Genomic DNA, 27,796 nt, shown 5'->3' with positions numbered 1-27,796 from the left:
CAGACCAGAGCAGGAGACGCCGGGAGCCGGACGGAGGAAGGAGAGGGGACCTCCGTGCGGCGTTCTGAATGATCGGATCCCCGCAACAGCGCTGCGGGCGATCCGATCATTCATTCAAATCGCGCACTGCCGCAGATGCCGGGATCTGTATTGATCCCGGCACCTGAGGGGTTAATGGCGGACGCCCGCGAGATCGCGGGCGTCGGCCATTGCCGGCGGGTCCCTGGCTGCGATCAGCAGCCGGGATCAGCCGCGCATGATGCGGGCATCGCTCCGATGCCCGCGGTTATGCATAGGACGTAAATGTACGTCCTGGTGCGTTAAGTACCACCGCACCAGGACGTACATTTACGTCCTGCGTCCTTAAGGGGTTAAAGGGGTACTCCGGTGGAAAACTTTTTTTTTTTTATCAACTGGTGACAGAAAGTTAAAAAGATTTGTAAATTACTTCTATAAAAAATTCTTAATACTTCCAGTACTTATTAGTGGCTGTATACTACACAGTAAATTATTTTCTTTTGGGATTTCTTTTCTGTCACGACCACAGCGCTCTCTACTGACACATCTGTCCACTTTAGGAACTGTCCAGAGTAGCATACGTTTGCTGGGGGGATTTTCTCCTGCTCTGGACAGTTCCTGACATGGACAGATGTGTCAGCAGAGAGCACTGTGCTAGTGACAGAAAAGAAATCCCAAAAGAAGAGAATTTCCTCTGTAGTATACAGCCGCTAATAAATACTGGAAGGATTAAGATTTTTTAATAGAAGCAATTTAGAAAACTGTTTAACTTTCCGGCATCAGTTGATTTAAAAAAAAGTTTTCCACCGGAGTGCCCCTTTAAGTTTATTTCAGTAGAATTGATGGGTTTCTTAATGTTGTGGCCTAAATGTAAATGATAAAGCTCAGCCATGTCACATCACATCAGTGAATGAACTGATGCATGCACCCTGCTCCATTCACTCAGGGGACATTTGACCCCCCCCCATTCTCATGATCAGTCGGGGTCCCAATGGATGGACTCCCCTGATTATCCCCTGTCTGTGGGTAAGAGGGTAACTTTAATCTTAAAATAACCCTATGAGGATTACCAATGTACTGGTCCACCAACCAGCTATACCATGAAAACCTCCTGTCAAATATTGTGAAGTCCGCCTGCAGACCTTTTGATTTCACAAGATCTCTTAACCCCTTAAGGACTCAGCCCATTTTGGCCTTAAAGACTCAGACAATTAAATTTTTACGCTTTCATTTTTTCCTCCTCGCCTTCTAAAAATCATAGCTCTTTTATATTTTCATCCACAGACTAGTATGAGGGCTTGTTTTTTGCACGACCAGTTGTCCTTTGTAATGACATAACTCATTATATCATAAAATGTATGGCGCAACCAAAACACACTATTTTTGTGGGGAAATGAAAACGAAAAACGCTATTTTGCTAATTTTGGAAGGTTTCGTTTTCACGCCGTACAATTTATGGTAAAAATGATGTGTGTTCTTTATTCTGAGGGTCAATATGATTAAAATGATACCCATTATTACATACTTTTCTATTATTGTTGTGCTTAAAAAAAATCACAAACTTTTTAACCAAATTAGTACGTTTATAATCCCTTTATTTTGATGACTTCTAACTTTTTTATTTTTCCGTATAAGCGGCGGTATGGGGGCTCATTTTTTGCACCATGATCTGTCCTTTTTTTTTGATACCACACTTGCTTATAAAAAACTTTTAATACATTTTTTATAATTTTTTTTTTTAATAAAATGTATTAAAAAAGTAGCAATTTTGGACTTTTTTTTTTCCGTTCACGCCGTTCACCGTACGGGATCATTAACATTTTATTTTAAGATTTCGGACATTTACGCACGCGGCAATACCAAATATGTCTATAAAATTAATTTTTTACGCTTTTTGGGGGTAAAATAGGAAAAAACTGACGTTTTACTTTTTTATTGGGGGAGGGGATTTTTCACTTTTTTTAACTTTTACTTTTACATTTTTTTACATTTTTTTTTACACTTGAATAGTCCCCATAGGGGACTATTCATAGCAATACCATGATTGCTAATACTGATCTGTTCTATGTATAGGATATAGAACAGATCACTGTTATCGGTCATCTTCTGCTCTGGTCTGCTCGATCTCAGACCAGAGCAGGAGACGCCGGGAGCCGGACGGAGGAAGGTGAGGGGACCTCCGTGCGGCGTTCTGAATGATCGGATCCCCGCAGCAGCGCTGCGGGCGATCCGATCATTCATTCAAATCGCGCACTGCCGCAGATGCCGGGATCTGTATTGATCCCGGCACCTGAGGGGTTAATGGCGGACGCCCGCGAGATCGTGGGCGTCGGCCATTGCCGGCGGGTCCCTGGCTGCGATCAGCAGCCGGAATCAGCCGCACATGACACGGGCATCGCTCCGATGCCCGCGGTTATGCACAGGACGTAAATGTACGTCCTGGTGCGTTAAGTACCACCGCACCAGGACGTACATTTACGTCCTGCGTCCTTAAGGGGTTAAAGGGTACCTCTCATCAAAAAAACTTTTGATATATTATAGATTAATGTATACAGAATAACTTTACAATTGCATGTTATTAAAAAAATATGCTTCTTTCTATTTAATTTTCCACTTTGAAGAAATGACCACTAGTGGTCTCCCTACCAGTCCTGGCAGCAAGCATTTCAGACTCATGCTGGAGTCCTAAACACTACGAGCTGCCAGTCTGCTTTGTTCACAAAGGAGAACACTCAGAGCTGCCATCCTGCATTGTTCACAGCCTGTTTGGCTGTGAACAAAGCAGGCTGGCAGCTCTGAGTGTTTAGGACTCCAGCATGAGTCAGAAATGCTTGCTGACAGGACTGATTGGGAAAAATACAATAGAAAGAAGCATATTTTTAACATGCTATTGGAAAGTTATTCAACATTCATTAATCTAAAATATATCAAAAGTTTGTTTGATGAGAGGTACCCTTTAAATGGAACATGTTACCTAAATTTTTTTCATAATTCTAAAACATTTTATTGTTTCTAATTTTTTTCTATTTTCTTATTGTAATTTAGAGATAGGTTTTACAGCAGAGACATGACAATAAGAAACAAAATACTGGAGCGAGCTCATTAATATCTATGGGGGAGTTTCTGTGTTTGCTCTGTGACGTTCACAAAGAGGATCACAATCACCTGTTGTGAATGGCCTGATCCAACTCATTTATATACTTGTGTCATCTTTCACTGTTCTTATGACTCTAATTTCAACCCCTAAAGGCAGCAGCGATTTTTAATTTTTGCTTTAAATTTTAACCTTCTCTGAATATTTTACTCCAATAGCCATAACGCTTTTAATTTTCCACCTTAAGGGCCAAATGAGGACTTGTTTTTTGCATCTCCAATTGTACTTTGTAATGACATCACTTATTTTACCACAAAATCTATGATGAAATAAAAACAAATATGATTGGGAAGAAATTGAAAAAAAAAGCACTTTTACAAGTTTTAGGGAGATTTGTTTCTATACATAATCACCAAAATACCCACACAAAGAGGGTGAGGGGTCCTTACTCAAATATACTACAAACCCCTGGGCCGAAGCCTGGAGTCACTGAACTCCCTCTTATTATTCCCCCTAAAATATAGCTTGTATTAATACATTTAAAACAAAACAAATCCCAAATGTGAGTTAAAAAGTGTGCCATGATAGTGCCGCAAACACAATGTTATGTAACAGAAAGGAGCCCCTTGTCTGCTGTATATTGTATGAACAGTTCTGCAATACACCAATGATTGGCACTATGATGGCATATAGTTAAAATTACTAGTATCCAGCCACCCTCAACATATTTTGCTGTAACAACAGCGTTGTCAAGAGGACAATGTGGATATTGCCTGACCCACAGGAAGATCTATTTATAGATACCATCAATGTCATCATCACAAATCATCCTAACATACCCACCAATGGGAATATCCATTACAAACTGGTCCTGATTCCACCAATGGTGTATGATAATCACAAATCCTTCCAGGTTATATCCTGGTATTCAGCCTATCATTGCCACGGTAAACAGTGACGATACCTTGTGACGACATGACTACGCACTCACATCCCACTATTGCCACTTTTTTATGTTCTTCCATAGACACAAAAAAATACTAATTCTATCTGTGGTAGACCAATCGTTTCTGGTAACAATTGTCTCACACAGGGTGGTAGTCTTTATATGGATAAGGTTTTGGCACAATTTGTCACTTCACTCCCATCCTATTTGAGAGACACTAAAGATTCTGTTTTAAAACTTTCTGAGATCACGGTCACAGACACTACTATACTCACAGTTTGGACGTTGAGAGCTTGTATAGCAACATACGTCATGAACTGGGACTCAAAGCTGTCTCTCAATTCCTTTCCACTAGAAGTACGATTTTTCAGGAGCACAATGACTTTGTACTTTCATTTTTAGAATTTATTCTCACTCATAATTATGTTCTATTCAACGGCACTTACTATCACCAGACAGAAGGCACTGCTATGGGGGCTTCCTGCGCACCAAATTACACTAATCTTTTTTTTGGGGTGGTGGGAACATGTGTGTATTTTCAGATGAATTGGTTTATTTCACTGAGCACATTTTGTTTTGGGGATGTTACATTGATGATGTCTTCATTTTCTGGTATGGGTTACGTGCACTTTTGATAATTTTGTTTCATTACTTAATGCAAATTACATCGGGATGGCCTTTACTTCAGAAGTTGGGACGCTCTATACATTTCTTAGACTTGCATGTATATGTGGACGGAGAGAATCATATTCAAATAGACATTGATAGCCACCTCGACTAACTCATTCTTTTACTAGGATAGTTGGCATCCGGAGCCTCTCAAGAAGAGCATTCCGGTTTGCCAATATCTCAGCGAGGAGAAATTGTTTGGAGGAAGGGAGGTTTTGCTATGAGAGTGACAATCTATACCAGCGTTTCTGGCAAAGAGGGTATCCGCCTAGACATTTAAAGGCAGCCTTTCATAGAGCTAATGGCAGTGAACAGAGTGTCCTACTTTTACAACCCCAAAAAAAGGACACTCAAAAGAAAGTGAGATGTTTTGGCACATGATGGGTGCACAAACCAAGTAATGGCCATTCTGCGCAGACATTGGCATCTCTTATCTAGTGATCAAGATTTACAGTACTTCCAGTGATCGGGACAAAACAGAGTTTGACATAAAGACAAAGACCCAGCCTCAGGGATCAGTTGGTCCATAGTCATCTGACTACCACACGGTTACAAAATAGTACAGTGGGTTCATACCCATGTGGTCATTGTAAATTTAGTGCTTTTGTTCCTAGATCGAAAGAGATCACAAATCCTGTTGATAATCATACATATGAAATCTGTCAGTTTACTAACTGCGGGACGAGAAACATAGTGTATGTGGCCAGGTGTAGCTGTCTGATGTTATGTGTCAGCAAGACAACACAAGAGTTCCGATGCTGGATGTCGCAACACCTTAGCAACATTCGGACGGAGACAGACACATACAGCATACAGATAATGGAATGATGAATGATCTCTGGTTTTATGGTATAAGTAATTGGAAATTAGGTCCACGAAAGGGCAACATTGATGCAAGCCTCTTACGGGAAGAGGCAAAATGGATATTTATGCTAAAAAGTAAGGCTCCGAGGGGCATCAATGAAGGATTCTCCTACGCAGCCTTTTTATAGCTGATGCTTCTTAGGACTGTCATACTGCCATTGTTGGTCAAGATTTTCTACATTTAAAATAAGTTAGGATTTGTAAATCCAATTTTGGTGTGATCCCTCTCACTCTTTATCATGTATATAAGGTGTGTCCCTAACACAGGTATTTGTATTCTTGAAGGATTCTCTTTCTTGTATTATCATTGATTGCACGTGATATCTTGTATGGAGTAGCATGTATTTGTATATCCATCAAATTGAAGTAATCTTTATAAAATTATGGTGTTTCCATTATCTATCACCTATTATATACTTACCTGGGATGAATTATATACCCAATGGTGGAGTTTTATTGGATACCTTACCATTGGAGTTTGTTGTCATCATCCTGACAGTTAAATTTGTAGGGGAACATCTGTGTGGAATATCTTTAACAACATTATTTTTCATGAATGGTCCTGTATTGACATCATCAATAAGTTATTAGACCACCGTGGCTCTAGTGTTTTTATTATGAATAATAACCTTTCTAGCCTATGACATTCCTCATAATAATCTTGTTTTTGTCCCCTAGATTCTCATTATTATTTTGTTTAAGTCTATACATATGTGCAGTAGGTACTGATGCCTCTTACAGGATATGTCCGTACACTTGTGCAGTTAGGTTCGTTAGTCTCGGACATGCGCAAATGATTATAGTTATGTGTGGTAGGCCTCAGGGGTAGGGGTAGTACAGTCAGGGATTTGCTTTGGTATATCAGGGGTTAATGTTAACCCTATAGTTCGTGACACCAGGCGGAGGGCTAGTATGCTGAGATGACTCTCCGGCCTATTGCCGCCCTTCCCAGTAACGTAGGTGCATAAGAATAAAGACTGAAGGTCCACAAGATAGTTGAATTTGAACTTGCATAAACTTTACTTAATGGCTTGCGGTACATCCACAGAGTAGTAACAGTCTCAATCAAACAGTCTCTCTATACTTCAATGACTGACAGATGTTGCGGACCTTGACTTTAGATAATAGTCTCTGAATTCAGGGTATATTGCGAAGATCCGTCTGGATTTAGGGGATAGATAAGGTCCGGTGGTCTTGCAGAGTGTTTAGGGATTGATACACTCACAATTAGGAATAGAACAGCTGTCGCCGCAAGGCTAAGGCCTAGACTCACTGATGACAGCAGCGCAGATCCTTTCTCGTCAACAGCCAGGAACAAAGAGAGAGATTAATGGCCGCCGCACCCTTATATGGTCAGGGGCGGGGCCGTTTTGATTGGTCCAGCCATCCGTCACTCACAGTCACAAAGGAAATGAGTGCATTATCTCACAAGGGCCTCCAAAGGTCCTCAAGCAGAAATACCATAGAGTTCACCTGATCACGTGACCTGCAGGTCCTGCTACGCTTCTCACAGGTAATTAACTATTTATATACATTTTATACAGTTAAACTTCCACAAATAAGGAGCATATGACTAGAGACTATAGGGGTGAGAGGTGACTAGGGGTGGACTACATAAAAGGACCCCAACGTCCTAGGGACTCTGGCTATGGGGACCTATAAACAGGTATGGTATAGGATGCGGTACCGGGACACCACATATGGATATGCGCTCTAAGTAGTGTTGAGCGGCATAGGCCATATTCGAATTCGCGAATATTCGCGAATGTATGGACGAATATTCGTCATATATTCGCGAATATTCGCATATTCGTTATATTCTCATTTTATTTCCGCGTATGCGAAAATACACGCATACGAAAATTAACATATGTGAACATTCGCATATGCGAACATTAGCATATGCTAATTTTCGCATATGCGAATTTTAACATGCCAGTCTCACACAGTAGTATTACAGCCTTCTTTACACCACACAAGCTGGAAGCAGAGAGGGGTGATCACTGTGATGTGTACTGTGAAGAAAAAAAAAAACAAAAACTAATATTCGTAATTACGAATATATAGCGCTATATTCGCGAATTCGCGAATAATATTCGAATTGCGAATATTCGCGAGCAACACTAGCTCTAAGTAGTGTTGCTCGCGAATATTCGCAATTCGAATATTATTCGCGTATATCGCATATTCGCGAATTCGCGAATTTCGCGAATATAGCGCTATATATTCGTAATTACGAATATTAGTTTTAAAAAATTTTTTACATTTTTTTTTTTCACATTACATATCACAGTGATCATCCCTCTCTGCTTCCAGCTTGTGTGGTGTAAAGAAGGCTCTAATACTACTGTGTGAGACTGGCGTGCGAATTGTCGCATATGCGAACATTTGCATATGCTAAGTTTCGCATATGCGAATTTTCGCTTATGTTAAAAACGAGAATATTACGAATATGCGAATATTCGCGAATATATGACGAATATTCATCCATATATTCGCGAATATTCGCGAATTCGAATATGGCCTATGCCGCTAGCTCTAAGTCAGATAAGGATAGTTTTGCGCAAGCCCGAATGGATCCCGTGATGCCCAGTATGGGCACAGGAGAAGAATTGGTCGCATGCGCAAACAAATCTCACAACATGAGGAGAGGACGCACAGAGATGATGAGGTCGGCATGGCATGCGTAGCAATGTCATCACAAGGTATCATCACCATTTACATTGGCAATGATAGGCTTAATACCAGGATATAACCTGGAAGGATTTATGATTATGATACACCATAGGGACCAGTTTGTAACGGATATTCCCATTGGTGGGTACGTTAGGACGATTTTGATGATGACCTTGATGATATCTATAAATAGATCTTCCTGTGGGGCGGGACCGCCATAGCCACATTGTCCTCTTGACAAGGCTGTTGTTACAGCGAAACACGTCGAGGGTGGTTGGATATTAGTCATTTTAACTATATGCTGTCATAGTGCCTATCATTGGTGTACTGCACCGCCATTCATACAATATACAGCAGGCTCCTTGCTGTTACATAACATTGTGTTTGCGGCACTATCACGGCACACTTTTTAACCCACATTTGGGGATCAGTTTTGTTTTAAATGTATTAATAGAAGTTATATTTTAGGGGAAATAATAAGAGGGGAGTTCAGTGACTCTAGCTTCGGCCCAGGGGTTTGTAGTATATTTGTTTCTACACCGTGCAATTTTTGGTAAAAATGGCACATTTTATTCCGTTGGTTAATACAGCTATACCAAATTTATATTTTTTTGTTTTATTTTACTACTTTAAAAAAATTATACATTTTTGGAAGAAAATAAGTACGCTTAAAATAGTTTATTTCTGAGCTCTATAACACTTTTTTTATTTTTCCAGGGATGTATGAGGTAGAGATGAGCACATTTTTGAAAAATTTCCCCAAAGTGTTTATTTCAGTCTTAATTTATTTGCTATTGAAAACGGCTATTTCTGGCCTACAGAGAGACTCAATAGGGGCGTAGAACACGTTGCCTTGCTGTAACACGCATATGGTGTGTGCTGGGATAGTGAAATATTACTGTTATTCAGTATGGTATGCAGATCAGAGGCATCACTATTAGAATCACTGTTGCAGAGCGGCACAAATACGCAGTCTGGAGGGGGCATCAGTATGAGGAGAACATAAAGTGGCTGAATGACATAGCGTGGAGGTGACAGCAGCATGAAGAGACCATATAGTGGCTGAATGACACAGTGTGGAGGTGGTGGCAGCATGAGGAGAACATTTAGTGGATGAATGACACAGCGTGGAGGTGGCGGCAGCCTGAGGAGACCATATAGTGGATGAATGACACAGCGTGGAGGTGGCGGAAGCATGAGGAGACCATATAGTGGCTGAATGAAACAGCCTGGAGGAGGCAGCAGCATGAGGAGAACATATGGTGGCAGTATGAGACAGCCTGGAGCTGGCATCAGCATGAGGAGAACATATGGTGGATCCATGCCTGATTCCTCTTCACTTTTTTCATGGACAGATGAGTTCTTCTTGGGGTGACTACGCCCCCGCCGCAAATCAAGTTTGGCTGCGCAGAAGTCCAGCGGATCTTCAAGATGTGTTGGCATGGGCATGTCAAGGTATGCCACCACCTGCTGATTCAGGTGCTGCACCAGGTATCAAACCTACACAAAATATAGGATATAAATGGTGTAGATGCTGCAGCTGCATCAAAACACAAATTGGCAAGGCGTTACATAAACAGTAAACCTACAAAACGTGCCCAATTATATATATATATATATATATATATATATATATATATATATATATATCCTCAAAAATTCATGTCAATCAAATAATAAACTTTATTGGAAATGTATATTGCCCAAACAACATCCTGGATGACATCCAATATATACAAATAAATACTAGATAGTAGCAATTATATAAATATGTATATATAAGATGGTAACTACTATATGGGTGTATATATTGCAAACCAGCCAGATTAAAACTATATAGATAAGGTGACCCGTGCTATATATGTAACTCATATAGTGTATATAATACAAAATGATATAGTAATAATCACATAAATATATATATATATATATATATATATATATATATTGCAAACCAGCCCTATAATTGTAAACCATAAACTATAAAGTGACTTGTGCATATGGTGCCTGATGTGTTATCCCACCAGGATCTCACTCTAAAGTGCATAGACAAAAAGTAAATGACCATATATATGACTGGCTACATGTAATTTAATAAATACCAGCCTATAGTCAGTATGATAACAGCTAGGTCTGTGCTGGCAGTAAGATCACCACAATGGAAACCAATATAATACAAAAACAATGTGAAGATGTCTCCGGATGTTCCCCCACCTCACACTCCGACTCGTTTTGCTATGCTTCCTCTAGGAGTTCCTCCTCCTCCACCCGTTACATATATAGCACGGGTCACCTTATTTATATATTTTTAATCCGGCTGGTTTGTAATATGTATATAAATATATGTATATATATATATATATATATATATATATATATATCCATATAACAGTTACCTGCTCCAGGTCTACCTGCTGCTGATGAGTTGCTTCACTATGCGGGTGAAGAAAGCTACTCATCAGGGACTGTAGACTCAGGCTGCTGCAGGTGAAGCTGGTACTGCTCCTTCCACCCCACCACTCCCCAGCAGCTATGGCAGTGGAAGGTGAGCGCAGAGGGCCCCCCGAGTAAGAACTGCGAGTGGATGGACAATGGCGCCGATAGGCATCGGCCAGTTGACTGCGTAGGATGTCTCTGTAGTAGGTCAGTTTGTCCTCCCTCTCAGTGGGTGTAAAAAAGGCCCCCAATTTTTTGGCGGTAGAGAGGATCCAATAAGGTGAAGAGCCAGAAGTCATCCCGCTGCCAAATGGTAACAATTCGGTGGTCACTAAGCAGGCAAGTGAGCATGCATCGTGCCATTTGTGCAAGTGACTCGGAGGGACTCTATCTCCACTGCATACTGCCATGGTGTCTGGGTCCTCTGTCTCGCCATCCTCATAACCCTCTTGCTCCTCTAGCTGCTCCTGCTCCTCCGCTCCTGTCAGATGACTACAAAAACCGCCCATCCCGCAAAACCTAAACTTTGCTCCATTGTGCCCCTCCTCCAGTTTAGCATCCACAGGGCTGATGTGGCTGTGAGTTGCAGGTGCCATGTCTCCAGTGCCCTGACAAGCCATTGTTTCCAACACATGTTGTAGTAGATGCAGCAGTGCAATGGCATTGTTCATCCTGTAATCCTAGCGACTGACTAATAATGTGGCTTCCTGAAAGGGCCAGAGCAAATGGCAAGTGTCACTTTGAGCTGCCACTGGTTGACATTAAAGCTACACAGGGGAGTCCCTCCATCCACTTGGATCATCAAGAAATCGGTGATGGCTTTTCTCTGTTCTTATAGACGGTCCAACACATGGAGGGTGGAAACGTTACAAATCAGAGTTTGTTGGGGGATTCCGTTCTGATGCTGCAGCTCAAGGAGGGTGTGCTTTGCAGCGTCAGAACGGAATGGCTGAAGTGCATGGAAAGTTTCCTTCCCATTGTTAGGATGTCTTGCAGATGGGGGGAACATTTCAGGAATCGCTTGACAACCAGATTGAACACGTGTGCCATGCAGGGCACATGTCTCAGGCTTTCTTGTCGCAGACAAGATGTTCTTCCCGTTGTCGGTCACCATGGTTCCCATTTCCAGTTTTCGTGGAGCAAGCCATGTGTGAGGACTGGTTCTGCCAGAACCCATAATGTTAATGATTTCTAGCACTGTTGTTGTTTTGGTTGCTGGGACAACACCTCTGTGCTCCTGGGTGTGGTTTATCTTGCTGAGCCAATTAGTGTCCTCCTGGTTGTAGCTCTGGCATATATAAGGAGGCCCTTTTCGGTGATTCTCTGCTTGTGATAGTTCTTAGTAACTTACCTAGCTTACGCTGTACTCATTCTGTTTATGCTGGTTTTGTGACTTTTGGCTTGGCTTTTGACTTCCCTTTGTTACTCTGTTACTGTACTTCGTGCTCTCCAGGTTTTGACTAGGCCTTCTGACTACGTGCATTTGTGTGTGCGTGTTTAGGTTTGTTTTCTGTTAGTAGTGTGCCTCCAGCCTTTCCCGACCACTTGTCAGTTTTGTAGTTTGTTGTTTTGACCTTTTGACTGTTCCTCACTTATTTAGGAAGGGACTGTCACTGTGGTTATGGACCTGTCGATTAGGGCAGGAACGTAAGTAGGCAGGGATCGGGGAGCGGGCAAGATTAGTGTGCACTCCTTTCCTGCCCATACGTGACATCATGATTCGATTTCCTGATGAATGACTTTTAGCAGTTACTCGACTGTGTGACTCCGTTCGCCACAGCAAACCATGTAAAGAACAGTGTGACATCGCTGTGCCCTGCACACACCGTATGCTGGAGGGGAACTGAGACTTGCCCGTGCAGTGGAGGCTGAGGACACGGTGCAGGAGGAGGAGGCTGACCAAGTGTGTGGAGGTGGAAGCGGTTTGACCTGTCCAAGTTGCTGTTGTGGCTGTCCAGGAACCACATTCACCCAGTGGGCCGTAAAGGACATGTATTGTCCCTCACCGTAGTTACAGCTCCACACATCGGTGTTGCTGTGCACTTTGGTACACACTGACAGGCTTAAGGAGTGGCCCACCTTCTGTTCCACAAAATTGTGCAGGGCTGACAGCTTGGGACTCTCCACCTCGGCTCGGCACAAGCCATCAGTTCTCTGAAAGGTGCAGACTCCACCACTTCAAAAGGGAGGGACTGTTCAGTAGCACATTCTGCTTCTGTGCCATTGGATGAGTGGGCACATACTGTTGTCTCTTGGACATGGCTTTGCCGATGAATTGCTGACAGAATGACTGGAAGTAGGAGGAGCAGGAGCATCTGGAGTGACATAAGATGGGTATGACACACAGCTCCCTCCGCCTGAGGTGGTGGAACTTGGCTGGCTGAAACAGGGAGTGCCGTTTCACTGGGTGATGCAGCAGGCTGGACTACCACATCGGAGCCATGGTTCTCCCAGGCCGCTTTATGGTGATGCTGCATATGTTGACGCAGGGTGGTGGTGCCAACATTGGGACCCTGGCCATGCTTCACCTTCGCCCGGCACATCTTACATATGGCAATGTTAACCTCTTCCTGATGCTTGATGAAAAACTGCCACAGCGCTGAGTAGCTGATTTTCCCACCAACAATCCACACTGATTGACTGCTACTGCCGCCGACTCTAAGGACTCCTGTTTCACTACCTCCCAGGAAGGTAGGCCACCGCAAAGCAGGTAGTCTACCCATGGCACATTTGGCTCCAGACTTTCCACTTCTGCTACCATGCTAACTGCCAACCATGCTACCAGCTGCTGCCTCACGGGCAACCTGCAACCATCTTCTTCTGATGATGATGACGCCCCTTCTGCACCCGACTCCCAAAGGCGATCGGCTTCATCATCATCGAGTTGTGTCTGCACGTCATTGATGTCCTCCTCAGGTTCATCAACAGTGTCTGCTTCAGGAGCCTGAACGCTCGCAACACCACATTCAACACCACTTTCCTCATCACTACTTGCCCTCCTAGCGGAGGAAGGGGCGGATGTCTCCTCCACTTCTTGGCTGGGCAGTAGCTGCTGACTGTTCTATAGATCGTCCTCACTAAATAGTGGAGCTGAATCCACAGCATAAGATACTTCTGTGGGGAGGGAACAGCATAGGACAGAGGCAATGGGAGGACAGGGACTGCTCCCGGGCAATGTTAACTGAGGGTTGTGTCTGAGGAACCCACCAACTGTTGACTGGGGGTGTCAGATGTCACTTGTAATGAAGTGGATGACCATGTTAGCCAATCAATGAGGGCAGATGGGTTGCTGGTCGAGACACAACCGCTAGCTGATACCGGGAGCTCAGGCCTCTCGCTGCGACTCCTACTGCCACTCGTCCCTAGTCTTTTACCTCTTCCTGATGAATTTAGGCCTCTGCCAGTCCTCTGCGCACATCCAGGCACTTCTCTGCCTGACATACTTAGTGTGTATATGAGGGGAGTGCAATATGCTCCACTATGCTTAAAACAGTATTTGTCCACAACACCAGCAGGTGTGTACTTTTGCCTGGCCTTTCACAGTATCTAGGCCCTTAAGACTTTAACAGGAACAAAATAGTACACCACTTAGATGTACGTATGTGGTATGCACTCATGAGGGGAGGGCAATGTGCTCCAGTACGCTTCAAACAGTATTTGTGTACAACACCAGTACACACACTAGTGCTGCAGCACACAGTCGCTGTGTACTACACCCAAAATTGCACTTTCTCTCTCAATCCCACTCCCTTCCCTTTCAGTGCTTCTAGGCAGGATTTGGGCTTGAGGTGAATCACTGCTGTTCTGTGCAACACACTGTGCAACACATTGCTCTCTGTTCCTCTCTGTAATAGAACGCTGTAGTGACTGGGGAAAATGCTTTTCTGTGCAACACACACTGCTGTCTGTCCCTCTCTATCTCTCTGCAATAAAGGGCTGAAGTGACTGGCCGCAAGATGGCTGCCGGGCTGTAACATCTCAGGGGTGGCTGGCTGCATAGGCCATCCCAGGATTCCTTGCCCCATGTCCCCACATGTGGATCCGACATTTTAGATGCCCTGGAGCCTGGACCGCACTAAATGGAGTTTAATAAAGCGATTTGCGTGAACGAATCGCGGCGATATTCGCATTCATTGCAAATCAGATTTTTCCTGAAATTCGTAATGAATTCGGATTCATCAGATTCGATTCGCTCTCCCCTAGTATGAGGGCTTATTTTTTTGCAATAATATGTATATTTTATAGGAATCATTTTTGTTAGAAAGGGCTTTTTAATAGCTTTTTATTACATTTTTTTCTAGTTTTTGAAGTGACCAAAATCGAAAATTTTGGACCATGATATCTTTTTATGTTTACGCAATTCAACATGTGGTTTCAGTAATATTATATTTTAATAGTTCAGACATTTCCACACGCTGTGATACCAAAGATGTATGAAAAAGGGGAAAACAGGCAGGAGTTTAACTTTTATCAGGAGAGGGGCTTATTCCCATAGCACAGCATTAATCAACTTTAATCACTGCATCTTAAGGGCTATTGGCAGACATAGGCCTGATGTGGGTGTGGGCTGCTGACACCAGGAACCACCACCAGTGGAAGTTGGCAGATTGTGTGTACTAAGGAGAAAAGGAGGAGCCTGCTGAAAGTGTCATCTTATTCTTATACTTAGTGTGCAGACCGAGAACCGCAAGATTTTAGGTTTTTCTTTTTTTATGAAAGTAAAATGTAAAAAAAATTATGACAATTCTTAAAAAATATGTTTAACGTTAAACTTAAAATAACATTTCATTTTTGGATGACACATTCCCCTTAAAGTGTCCTTTAGTATCTGCCACCAAAATGTTAGCAGCAGATGCCTTAAAACGGTCCTGTAAGTTGTGATGTGAGGTATGGCCTCCATTGATTGGACTTGTTTTTTCAGGAAATTCTACAGATGCTCAATCAGATTGAGATTTGGGGAAATAGGAGCCCAAGTCAACACCTTGAACTTTATGTCAGGTTTCTCCTACCATTCCTGAATACTTTTTGCTGTGTGGCAGGGGCATCATTCTGCTGAGAGACCCCACTGCCACTCGGCAATACCATTGGCATGAAAGTAAGGACTTGTTCTGTAAAATGTGTGTAAAACCACAATAGTACAGTACATCAGTTACAATACTCCAGATATCTTTGGCTACAGGCTATTAAGGTGCCTCTCTTTTCCTCTATGCTACAAAATATAGACATCTTCTCTGGCCACAACCCCATTCCCCACTCCTTCCTGCTTCTCTATTACCTACCTTATAAATTGTCCATCCAACACATTCTCGCCTGTGTTGTCCAAATTGGGCCATATGTCTCTATCACAGCTGTAGGAGTGTTATGATTCGGCTAGCTGGATGTGGATCCACTGTGTCAGCGAGGGATTGGCGTGGACCGTGTCCGTGGACCGGTTCTAGGGTTGCTACTGGTTTTCACCAGAGCCCGACGCAAAGCGGGATGGTCTTGCTGCGGCGGTAGCAACCAGGTCGTATCCACCGGCAACGGCTCAACCTCGCTGACTGCTGAGAAGACGTGGGACAGAAGGACAAGACAGAGGCAAGGTCAGACGTAGCAGAAGGTCGGGGCAGGCGGCAAGGTTCGTAGTCAATGGGGATAGCAGAAGATCTGGAACACAGGCTTTGGACAACACTAACGCTTTCTCTGGCACAAGGCAACAAGATCCGGCAAGGAAGGGAAGGGGAAGTGAGGTTATATGGACAGGGAGCAGGTGGAAGCTAATTTAGACTGATTGGGCCAGGCACCAATCACTGGTGCACTGGCCCTTTAAATCTTAGAGAGCTGGCGCACGCGCACCCTAGAGAGCGGAGCCGCGCCCGCCAGAACATGACAGCCGGGGACCGGGACGGGTAAGTGGCTTGGGATGCGATTCGCGAGCAGGCGCGTCCCGCTATGCGAATCGCATCCCCATCGCGAATGTCAGTGCAGCGCTCCCGGTCAGTGGGTCTGACCGGGGCGCTGCAGAAGGGAGAACGCCGCGAGCGCTCCGGGGAGGAGCAGGGACCCGGAGCGCTCGGCGTAACAGTACTCCCCCCCCCCCCCTTAGGTCTCCCCCTCTCTTTGTCTCCTTGTCCCTTTAACTGAGAAGAGAACATAGGGGGCATCTCTTGAGTTTCCTTCCGGAACAAAAAACAGTCCTGGGTAGCTACATCAGCGGCTGGTAATCCGGAAGAAGTGGGAATGGGGAGGGGGGGCAGAGGGTGAAGCTTGTCACGGGGCAGAGTGTCACCAGGACGGGGGGCTATGAGGAGGCACTGCACAGTCCTGATAGGCCTTGGGGAGACCAGGCACAGGAGGAGACACTGAGGCCCGACAGACAGGACTGGGAGCAGACGTGAGGCATTTCTTGCGGCAAGCAGGGCCCCAATTCTTGATCTCCCCGGTGGTCCAGTCAAGGGTGGGAGAATGATGCTGGAGCCATGGCAGACCGAGGAGGACTTCAGAGGTGCAGTTGGGAAGGACGAAAAATTCTATTTTCTCGTGATGCAGTCCAATGCTCATAAGCAAGGGCTCTGTGCGGTAACGCACAGTGCAGTCCAACTTCACTCCGTTGACCGAAGAAATGTAGAGCGGCTTCATGAGACGGGTTACCGGGATGCAGAACCTATTCCCCAAAGAGGCCAGAATAACATTTCCAGAAGCACCAGAGTCCAAGCAGGCCACGGCTGAGAAGGAGGAGTTGGCAGAAGGAGAAATCCGCACGGGCACAGTGAGACGTGGAGAAGCAGACTTTGTACCAAGAGACGCCACACCCACATGAGCTGGGTGCGTGTGTGCGTTTCCCAGACGTGGAGGACGAATAGGGCAATCCACCAAGAAATGTTCGGTACTGGCGCAGTACAGACATAAATTTTTATCCCTACAGCGAGTCCTCTCTTTAAGGGTCAGGCGAGACCGATCCACTTGCATAGCCTCCTCGGCGGGAGGCACAGGGGTAGATTGCAAAGGATACTGTGAGAGAGGTGCCCAGAGATCAAGGTCTTTTTCCTAGCGGAGCTCCTGGTGTCTTTCAGAAAAACGCATGTCAATGCGGGTGGCCAAATGGATGAAGTTCTTGCAGGTTGGCAGGAATCTCTCGTGCGGCCAGCACATCCTTGATGTTACTGGATAGGCCTTTTTTAAAGGTCGCGCAGAGAGCCTCGTTATTCCAAGATAATTCGGAGGCGAGAGTACGAAATTGGATGGCGTGGTCGCCTACTGAAGAATTACCCTGGACCAGGTTCAGCAGGGCAGTCTCGGCAGAAGAAGCTCGGGCTGGTTCCTCGATGACACTACGGACTTCAGCGAAGAAGGACTGGACTGTGGCTGTGGCAGGATCATTGCGGTCCCAGAGCGGTGTGGCCCAAGACAAGGCCTTTCCAGACAGAAGACTCACTACGAACGCCACCTTAGACCGTTCTGTAGGAAATTGGTCCGACAACATCTCCATATGTAGGGAACATTGAGACAAGAAGCCACGGCAGAGTCTAGAGTCCCCATCAAATTTGTCCGGCAGGGACAAGCGGAGGCTAGGAGCAGCTAGGAGCGGCCACTCGCTATGGAGGAGGTGCAGGGGCTGGCGGAGGAGATGGTTGCTGCTGTAGCAGTGGCAGAAGTTGCTGTAATGTGGCGGTCAACTGCGACAGCTGCTGTCCTTGTTGGGCAATTTGCTGTGATTGCTGGGCGACCACCGTGGATAGGTCAGCGAGACTTGGCAGCGGCACCTCAGCGGGATCCATGGCCCGATCTACTGTTATGATTCGGCTAGCTGGATGTGGATCCACTGTGTCAGCGAGGGATTGGCGTGGACCGTGTCGGTGGACCGGTTCTAGGGTTGCTACTGGTTTTCACCAGAGCCCGACGCAAAGCGGGATGGTCTTGCTGCGGCGGTAGCAACCAGGTCGTATCCACCGGCAACGGCTCAACCTCGATGACTGCTGAGAAGACGTGGGACAGAAGGACAAGACAGAGGCAAGGTCAGACGTAGCAGAAGGTCGGGGCAGGCGGCAAGGTTCGTAGTCAATGTGGATAGCAGAAGATCTGGAACACAGGCTTTGGACAACACTAACGCTTTCTCTGGCACAAGGCAACAAGATCCGGCAAGGAAGGGAAGGGGAAGTGAGGTTATATGGACAGGGAGCAGGTGGAAGCTAATTTAGACTGATTGGGCCAGGCACCAATCACTGGTGCACTGGCCCTTTAAATCTTAGAGAGCTGGCGCGCGCGCGCCCTGGACAGCGGAGCCGCGCGTGCCAGAACATGACAGCCGGGGACCGGGACAGGTAAGTGGCTTGAGATGCGATTCGCGAGCGGGCGCGTCCCGCTATGCGAATCGCATCCCCATCACGAATGTCAATGCAGCGCTCCCGGTCAGCGGGTCTGACCGGGGCGCTGCAGAAGGGAGAACGCCGCGAGTGCTCCGGGGAGGAGCAGGGACCCGGAGCGATCGGCGTAACAAGGAGAACAGAGTAACCCATGAGTTGTCATCTATTTGATCCCTCTGTGCACCCTTACCCTTTAGCTTCCTATACAATTCCCACTTCCAAATGTGCTGTGATATGATTTTAACACAACACAAGATCTTTTTCGGTACCGACTAGCTGTGAGAAGCTCATCTAGTCCACAAACCCCCAACATCACAACGTTTCTGCTATGATTAAAGGGGTACTCCGCTGTTAGACATCTTATCCTCTATCCAAAGGATAGGGGATAAGATGTCTGATCATGGGGGGGCGCCGCTGGGGACCCCCGCGTTCCCCCTTGCAGCAGCTGGTACTTCAGCTAAGTTTTCTCTGAGGCTGATGATTGACGGTGCAGGGGATGGGGCATTGTGATGTAACGGCCCTGCCCCCTCATGACATCACATCCACCCCCCTCAATGCAAGTTTATGGAGGGGGTGTCATGCCCCCTTTCATAGACTTCTATTGAGGAGGCGGGACATGATGTCATGAGGGGACGGGGCAGTGATATCACAATGCCCCGTCACCTGCACCGCCCATCATCAGCCTCGGAGAAAACTTAGCTCTGGGCTGCTGAGGTACCGGGCTGCAGCGGGGTATTGTCGGGTCCCCAGCGGCGGGCCCCCTGCAATCAGACATCTTATCCCCTATCCTTTGGATAGGGTATAAGATGTCTAACAGCTGAGTACCCCTTTAAGATCATATCAAACCTTACCACTATTTCTTGACCAGCATATCTAATTTCATGGGAATGTTTTCTGAACCTTGCCTTATCAGATTTGGAAGGCTGAAAAGTATTACTGTAGGTAATGTCCGTTTACAAGAAACCCACTAAGCTTCCACACATTGGTATAAAACTTCTGAATTGCTTTACGCCTCTAAGTTAGCTTTTTTAAACCTGTGTTGGAGATGTTGCAACCAGTTTGGCTTCTTAACTCACTTATAATGGTCTTGCCCCCTGATCACATCGTTATGGCAACAAATACAATGGGTACTTTATACACCACTTCTTTCCCTCTCCCGCTCTAAATGGGCAAAAGATAACCCCCTCCTCAACTATGGTCCTGGGTTTTGATTATATGTATATTATTGTACCTCTGGTTTCAACATGGTGTATGCTGTTTTGACAGAAACAAGAGCGCAGCATACTGTACTTTTTCTATTCAATCAAATATGATGGAAGTGTGGACAGAGCCTTAGAAATCCTGATAAATTGGGTCTCATGCTTTTTTCCTGTTTTTTTTTTTTTTTTTAGAACTTCATGAAAAACATACGACTAAGAAAATAAGTCCGCAAGTTTTGTGCTGTATTTCTATTTTCTCTCTTAGTACATCTTTTATAGTGTAACTGAAGTATATGAAAGTATACGAAAAATGCCTGCATTTCAATGTTTTTAAACTGACTTTATACAGAATAAAAAAAAGAGATGTATTTCATCTAATAGTTATTACTGCTTTGCCAAACAATCAAAGCAATTAGATATCAGAAAATATAAAGCAGCTGAATGATGTGGAGACGAAGAGTACTAGATAAATTACCATGAATTACATGGCATGCCAGTAGGTCCGAAACTGAAGAGTGGAATGGACCATGGACCCCGCTGAGCTTAATGACTTGAAAATTCTCCAAACACTCCCGCTCGTGGTGTTCTTTTGATCCATACAGTAGTCAATGTAAGTAAAAGTTACATTCTTCCAGAAATAATATAGCTGTAGTGCATGTGATATGTATGGAGTGGAGCCCTGACTGGGCAACAAGAGCCAAATCACTGCAATAAACCTGGCTCAATGATTGCGGTAAATTACAGCTGTAACCTAGTGCGATTGTCACTTCAGGTAACACAAAATAAAGTCTTATATGTGCTGCCGTGTCGTTGTCAATCGTTTCCAAATATCACAAAAATGATCAATGTTTATTCAAAATGTAACAAAATATACAACAAACTGATTAACTTTAATATATATATACATATATATATATATATATATATATATATATATATATTGCTGATAAGTTTTTATTATTAGCAGTAGGCTGCAGTACTTGTACTGTTTCACAAAAACACCATACATTTAGAAAATAGAATATAAAATACTATTATAAATAATAATAATAATAATAATAATGTTGTATTTTGTTATTACAAGTATGAAAAAAGTGATAACAATAAGTGTATAAATGATATTATATTTTATACTATGAATTTTTGTTGTTATTGTTATTATTACAAAAATAAAAATATAATAATAATAATACAAAGAGATGTATTCTTGTAAATTATTATTAAGAAAATAAATAAATAAATAGATAAATAATTAGGATTATAATAATCTTTGATAATAATAATATAAAAATTTTTTTTAACTATTACCAGCTCATTTATTTAAAAAATCTGCTGTATTCTCCAGAGGAAGTGGTGCAGTTCTTTTTAGTCTGACCACAAAGCTCTCTGCTGACACTTCTGTCCATGTGAGGAATAGTGTTGAGCGGCATAGGCCATATTCGAATTCGCGAATATTCGCGAATATATGGACGAATATTCGTCATATATTCGCGAATATTCGCATATTCGTTATATTCCCGTTTTATTTTCGCATATGCGAAATTCGCGTATGCGAAAATTAACATATGTGAATATTAGCATATGCAAAATTAACATGCGCGAAAATTCGCATATGCGAAAATTAGCATATGCTAATTTTCGCATATGCGAGTTTTCGCACGCCAGTCTCACACAGTAGTATTAGAGCCTTTTTTACACCACACAAGCTGGAACCAGAGAGGGGTGATCACTGTGATGTGTACTGTGAAAAAAAAAACAAAAAAAAACAAAACAAAAAAAACGAATATTCGTAATTACGAATATATAGCGCTATATTCGCGAAATTCGCGAATTCGCGAATATGCGATATTCGCGAATAATATTCGAATTGCGAATATTCGTGAGCAACACTAGTGAGGAACTGTCCAGAGAAGGAGCAAATCTCCATAGCAAATGTTTCCTGCTCCGGAAAGTTCCTTACACGGACAGAGGTGTCAACAGAGAGCACTGTGGTCAGAATAAAAAGAACTTCAAAACTTCCTGTGGAGCATACAGCAGCTGATAACTACTGGAAGGATTACGTATTTTTTTAATAGAAGTAATTAAAAATCTTTCTGGCATCAGTTAATTTGAAAAATAATGTTTTCCACCGGAGTTCCCATTTAAGGTTCCTGCTGGCAATCCTTGGCAATAAGCTGATCATTGAGATAGCTTTAAATGGAATGTGTCATCTAGATTTATTTTAAAAAATTTTTACAAATTAGGGGCAGATGCTGAGACATGTTTATTTTTTTTTAACCTTTTTCTATATTCTGATTGCACTTTAAGAAAAAAACAATAAACTGGAGCTGACCATATGGACATCTATGGAAAGAATTTTTAGGCATGACCAGTGACTTGTGCATAGGTAATGGTGCAGGGAGGGAGAGGAGGGGAGCTGTGACCATTATCTATGGTATATGGCCAGATTCTAGGCAGTTGAAAAGTTTTCTCAACGGATTAAGTTTCATTTTCTTATTAGGCTCAGTGGCCAGAGAGAAAACTGCAAGATTTCTGGATTATTTTAAAATATAGATAGTAAAATTGGAAATAAAAAAAAACGACACCAAAAACTCTTTAAAAATATGTTTAACATAAAAAGTTATTTAAGCTATAGGTCATTTTAGACGCCTTGGTTTTCAATAAAAAAAGGTTTTATCAACCTTTTTTTTATCAAATCTCTTTAAAGCTTGCCATAAAAGTGTGTGCCCGGGCCATTAAGATGGTAAAACCTGTAAAATGCAATTAAAAATATACATATATTTTTTTCCTTTACATTTGACAAACTTACCAAAATTACCTGTGATGCAAACAAACATTTGATAAAATTTGTGTTACATTTTCAGTAAATATTTTTTAGGAATTATTAAAACAAATAATATGAATAATATAATAAACACAATTATTATGATGATGATTATTATTATTAATAATATAATAATTAATATTATTATTATCCTCAATGCATACTGGGAGTATTTCAATACATTTTCTTTTGGTAATTTTGTATACAGTGTGCAAAAAAGAAGGGGTTGCTTATTTTTTATTTTAATCTTAGCTTTTAATTTTTAGATCTTTTAAAATATGTTTATAGAATTAAGTGCGTATGTGTTTCTGTGAATTAACTGTGTTTCTCTTAGTGAATTAACTGTGTATGTGTATTCTTTCTTATGATTTTTTTTTTCAATTGAATAAGAAAAGTCATTTTTCACAGCATTCAGTAAATTAACATCCCCCCCCCCCCCCCCATTTTTATGAACACACGTTAAATTAAACACTCAAGAGATCTTCGACCTGATTGTTAAAATCTTCATTCTTGAGAAACGTTGCTCAATTAGTGATTCTAATTTTGGACAAACCACCTGTGGTCAGAGAGATAGAACTGGGGGCCTGACCTAACACTAATGAGCATTGCAGGCAGTCATGACTTATGGAATCCATGTATTTACAGAGGCTGTGTTAAAGAGGTTTTCCAGGATTAGAAAAACATGGCTGCTTTTTTCCAAAAACAGGGCCATACCTGTCCTCAGGTTGCAAGTGGTATTACAACTCTGCTCCATTCAGTTCAATGGAAATGAGCTGCAATACCACTCACAAACTGAGGACAAGTGTGGCGCTGCTTCCAGTAGGGAGCAGGTTTGTTTTTCCTAACCCTGGATAACCCATTCAAATTTTCACACAAGTGCTATAATATCAAATGCTCTGAATTATAAGTTATTAATATAAATATAATTTAGCAGTGGTTACTGCCTCTGAAGGGAAAAGTCATTTTTTTTCTTAAGAGGCACCCATGACAATAAGAAGATCACAGATCATGTCATCTGCTGGGAAACTGGCAGAAATTGTTTAAAGAAAACTTGTCATTTGAAAAAAGCTTTTGACGTGTCACACATACATATTATAGGTAGGGAGAAGCATGCAGCTGAGCACTTCTCTCCCTAGTTCACCACACTCTCCATCTTGCTGCAAGAGATAATCATAAAAGAAAGTCTATAGAGCCTGTCTCATGCAATAAGACAGAAAAGGCAATGGGTTGGAGAGTGAAGCACTGAGCATCATGCTTCTGTCTCGATCTGAAGATTGGTGGGGGGGTCTCAGGGCATGTCAAAACTGTCAGAAACACTTTCATTTTTCTGCAGCGCCACCATAGGGGAAATAGGCCATGATAAGTGATTTGTAATTTGAAAGCTATAGGTTGTCTGTGGAATGCATGGACATGTTAAGTTCTTCAGGGTAAGAGATGCTCTTAGTAACTGATTTTATGCTCTGGTAATTCATGGAGGTTCTGAATAAGGGTAATGGCGTGGGTCAGAAACGCGTTGGTGACGTATTGTTTTTTGTTTTTTGTTTTTTTGTTTTTTTTAAATGGATCAATAAAGGATTGTAGAGTTTCTTTGTATAGAATTTTTTTTTTTTTTTTTTTTACTGCGTATCTATCATAATGCCTCAATGGTTCAGAAGCTTTTCATGGTTTCTTATCTCCTAAGCCCTATTGAAGCCTTCGCAGTAGGTGAGCAGTGTTTGCTCACTTTTTTCATAGATTGTATGTCCCTTTATTAACTTACATTTAAATTTTGGAAAGTTTTCTAATCTCCAACACCCTTTAAAGGGGTACTCCTGAGAAAAAGAAATCAAATCAACTGGTGCCAAAAAGTTATACAGATTTGTATATTAGTTCTATTTAAAAATCTTAGTCCTTCCAGTACATATCAGTACTTGCTGTATGCTCCGCAGGAAGTTGTGTAGTTATTTCCAGTCTGACCACAGTTATCTCTGCTGACACCTCTGTCCATGTCAGGAACTGTCCATAGCAGGAGAGGTTCTGTAATGCCCCAATTGGTGTGGACCAGCTGTGCCAATTCTTACCAGTTTGGTGTAGGGGCAAATTTGAAAGTGGAGTCTAAGTGATCTTGGAAGCAGAGTCTGAGCATTGTGGTCAGACTGGAAAGAACTACACAACTTCCTCTGGAGCATAAAGCAACTGATAAATACTGGGAGGATTAGGATTTAGAAGTAATTTACAAATCTGTACAACTTTCCAGCTCCAGTTGATATGATTTTTTTTCTCCCAGTAATGTGATATGGTTTTTTACTCAGTATAAGCTCCCTTTTGGCTAAAACCAGACCTTAATCCTGAAATATGTTAATAGGGTGCCCAGTGAAGAATTTATAAAAATATACCAAAATGTTCTCAATCTAACCTCCAATAGTCCCAAGTTTTTATAATACAATACTACTTATAATCCGGCAAAGCAATACAATTTGGAATTTCACAAAATCAGAAGTCAAAAACAGATTAGTAAATTCCTTTTTGAAGCATACCTTATAGGCCATATTCGTATTATTGTTTAAGGGAATCTGTCAGGTCTATATCATAGCATAAGTGTCAAGGAGTGATAAGCTGCAGCATGCATGCCTTCTCCCTCCCCCACCCCTCTCTGCTTGGCTTCCAGCACTGTGCCCTGTATGTCAACCAGTCAAGGCACAACTAAGACATGTAAAACAAAAAACACATGGGGTGCTCCCTAGTGTTACACCACCTTATAAAAAAGGAAGTTTGTTCACCTTCAGGTGTTGGGCTCAGGGCTCAACACCTTGTTGCACATATAGTACAAAGAGATGTCCTTAGGCTGCTGCCTTCACCTGGGCCGGTGTTCTGTGGAGGAGCTGGCAATGATGATTTACCCTTGCATGTGAGTTTTTCTTATGGACATCCAGAATATACTCCAATGTTTAGTTGATCCTTTGGTGTCAGATGTAAGGAAGTTAAAGGGGTATTCCAGGAATTTTTTAATTTGACTATGCTACAGGGGCTGTAAAGTTAGTGTAGTTCATAATATAGTGTCTGTACCTGTGTGTGACGGTTTTCTCACAATTCTTCTGTGATTTTCACTCCAATATTTATTTTTAACAGAATACAAAATGACTGTTGTCTCAGATTTTTCCCTGGTTGAAATGTGGCTGAGACCTGAAACACTAGTCAGCTGATGACAGGGAGCCTGTCTGCTTCAATGGGTGGAGGGATCGCTTGGTTGGAGAGAAATCAATCTGCAACTAATGCAACAGCTGTAGCCACCCTGATTGAAAACCACAGGTCTTTTGAATGGATGCAGCTCATTAATGTGTCAATGGGTGGGGTGGCTGATGTGTGGGAGGGAGGAAAATGGAATTATGGGATTTGTAGTCAAAGAAAAAAACTCAAAAAGGAAATACCAGTTCACAAAAAGCTAGCCGCAGTATAATGGTAATGGCTTGTCCATTACTGTAATGGCTTGTCCATTACTGTCTGCCAGGTACATACTAAAATCACCTTATGGTGGAGAACCCCTTTAAAGCGCAACTGTCATGGATATTGTACCCCCCCCCCCAGACTAATAACATGATAGTATAGATGATGACACTTGTAATGCAGCTGTACTTTTGGCTGCTCTTTATCACACTATATCAGCAGGAAAATAGTTTTATTGTGTGGTCAGCAACAGTCGGATAGGCGTGGCTGGGGATCGTAATGCCCCGCCTCCGCCACGCCTATCCCCTGTAAGTGAGCGCTGGGACCACTGTGTGATTGACATACAGGTCCCCACCCCCGATGTCCATGATGTGCGGGCCGGAGTGACTCCACTGAGCCTTTACATATTATGTGCACCTTTATGAAATACAGTGCCCGTACTCCTCTTCTTTCTTTTCCTGGTGCCGGAGACGCGCTGCTTCTTCTTTCACTGGAGGCAAAGCGCTCGCTCCCAGCCTCTAGCACTGCACAGGTGCACTGATCTGGAGGCAGACAACGGGAGTGAGAAGTACGGGCACAATATATCATGAAGGTGCACATAATTAGTGTTGAGCGGCATAGGCCATATTCGAATTCGCGAATATTCGCGAATATATGGACGAATATTCGTCATATATTCGCGAATATTCGCATATTCGTTATATTTCCGTTTTATTTTCGCATATGCGAAAATTCACGTATGCGAAAACTATCATATGTGCATATTAACATATACAAAATTAACATACTCGTAAATTCGCATATGCGAAAATTAGCATATGCTAATTTTCGCATATGCGAATTTTCACACGCCAGTCTCACACAGTAGTATTACAGCCTTCTTTACACCACACAAGCTGGAAGCAGAGAGGGATGATCACTGTGATGTGTACTGTGAAAAAAACAAAAAAAAAAACAAAAAAAAAAAACGAATATTCGTAATTACGAATATATAGCGCCATATTCGCGAAATTCGCGAATTCGCGAATATGCGATATTCGCGAATAATATTCGAATTGCGAATATTCGTCAGCAACACTACACATAATATGTAAAGGCTCAGTGGAGTCACGCCGGACCGCACATCATGGACATCGGGGGTGAGGACCTGTGTGTCAATCACACAGTGGTCCCAGCGCTCACTTACAAGGGGTAGGTGTGGCGGAGGTGGGGCATTACGATCCCCAGCCACGCTTATCCGACAGTTGCTGACCGCACGATAAAACTATTTTTCAGCTGATATAGTGTGATAAAGAGCAGCCAAAA

The 27,796-nt window shown here is 42.9% G+C and overlaps 1 long non-coding RNA gene across 4 annotated transcripts in view; it reads left to right on the top strand.

The window, feature by feature from the left end:
* Positions 1–27,796, top strand: part of LOC130285254 (uncharacterized) — a 163,546-nt gene that overhangs the window by 117,886 nt on the left and 17,864 nt on the right. Inside the window, exon 3 of one of the 4 annotated variants that reach the window (XR_008847314.1) lies at positions 20,745–20,854. The exons of the other annotated variants lie outside the window; for them this stretch is intronic. This is a non-coding gene — a long non-coding RNA (uncharacterized LOC130285254). The remainder of the gene's footprint in view (positions 1–20,744; positions 20,855–27,796) is intronic. 4 annotated transcript variants of the gene reach the window in all.

Source organism: Hyla sarda, chromosome 8 (assembly GCF_029499605.1).
Source record: "Hyla sarda isolate aHylSar1 chromosome 8, aHylSar1.hap1, whole genome shotgun sequence".
Taxonomy (NCBI): domain Eukaryota; kingdom Metazoa; phylum Chordata; class Amphibia; order Anura; family Hylidae; genus Hyla; species Hyla sarda.
Note: the sequence above shows the minus strand (reverse complement) of the source record. Positions and strands in the feature narration are given on the sequence as shown.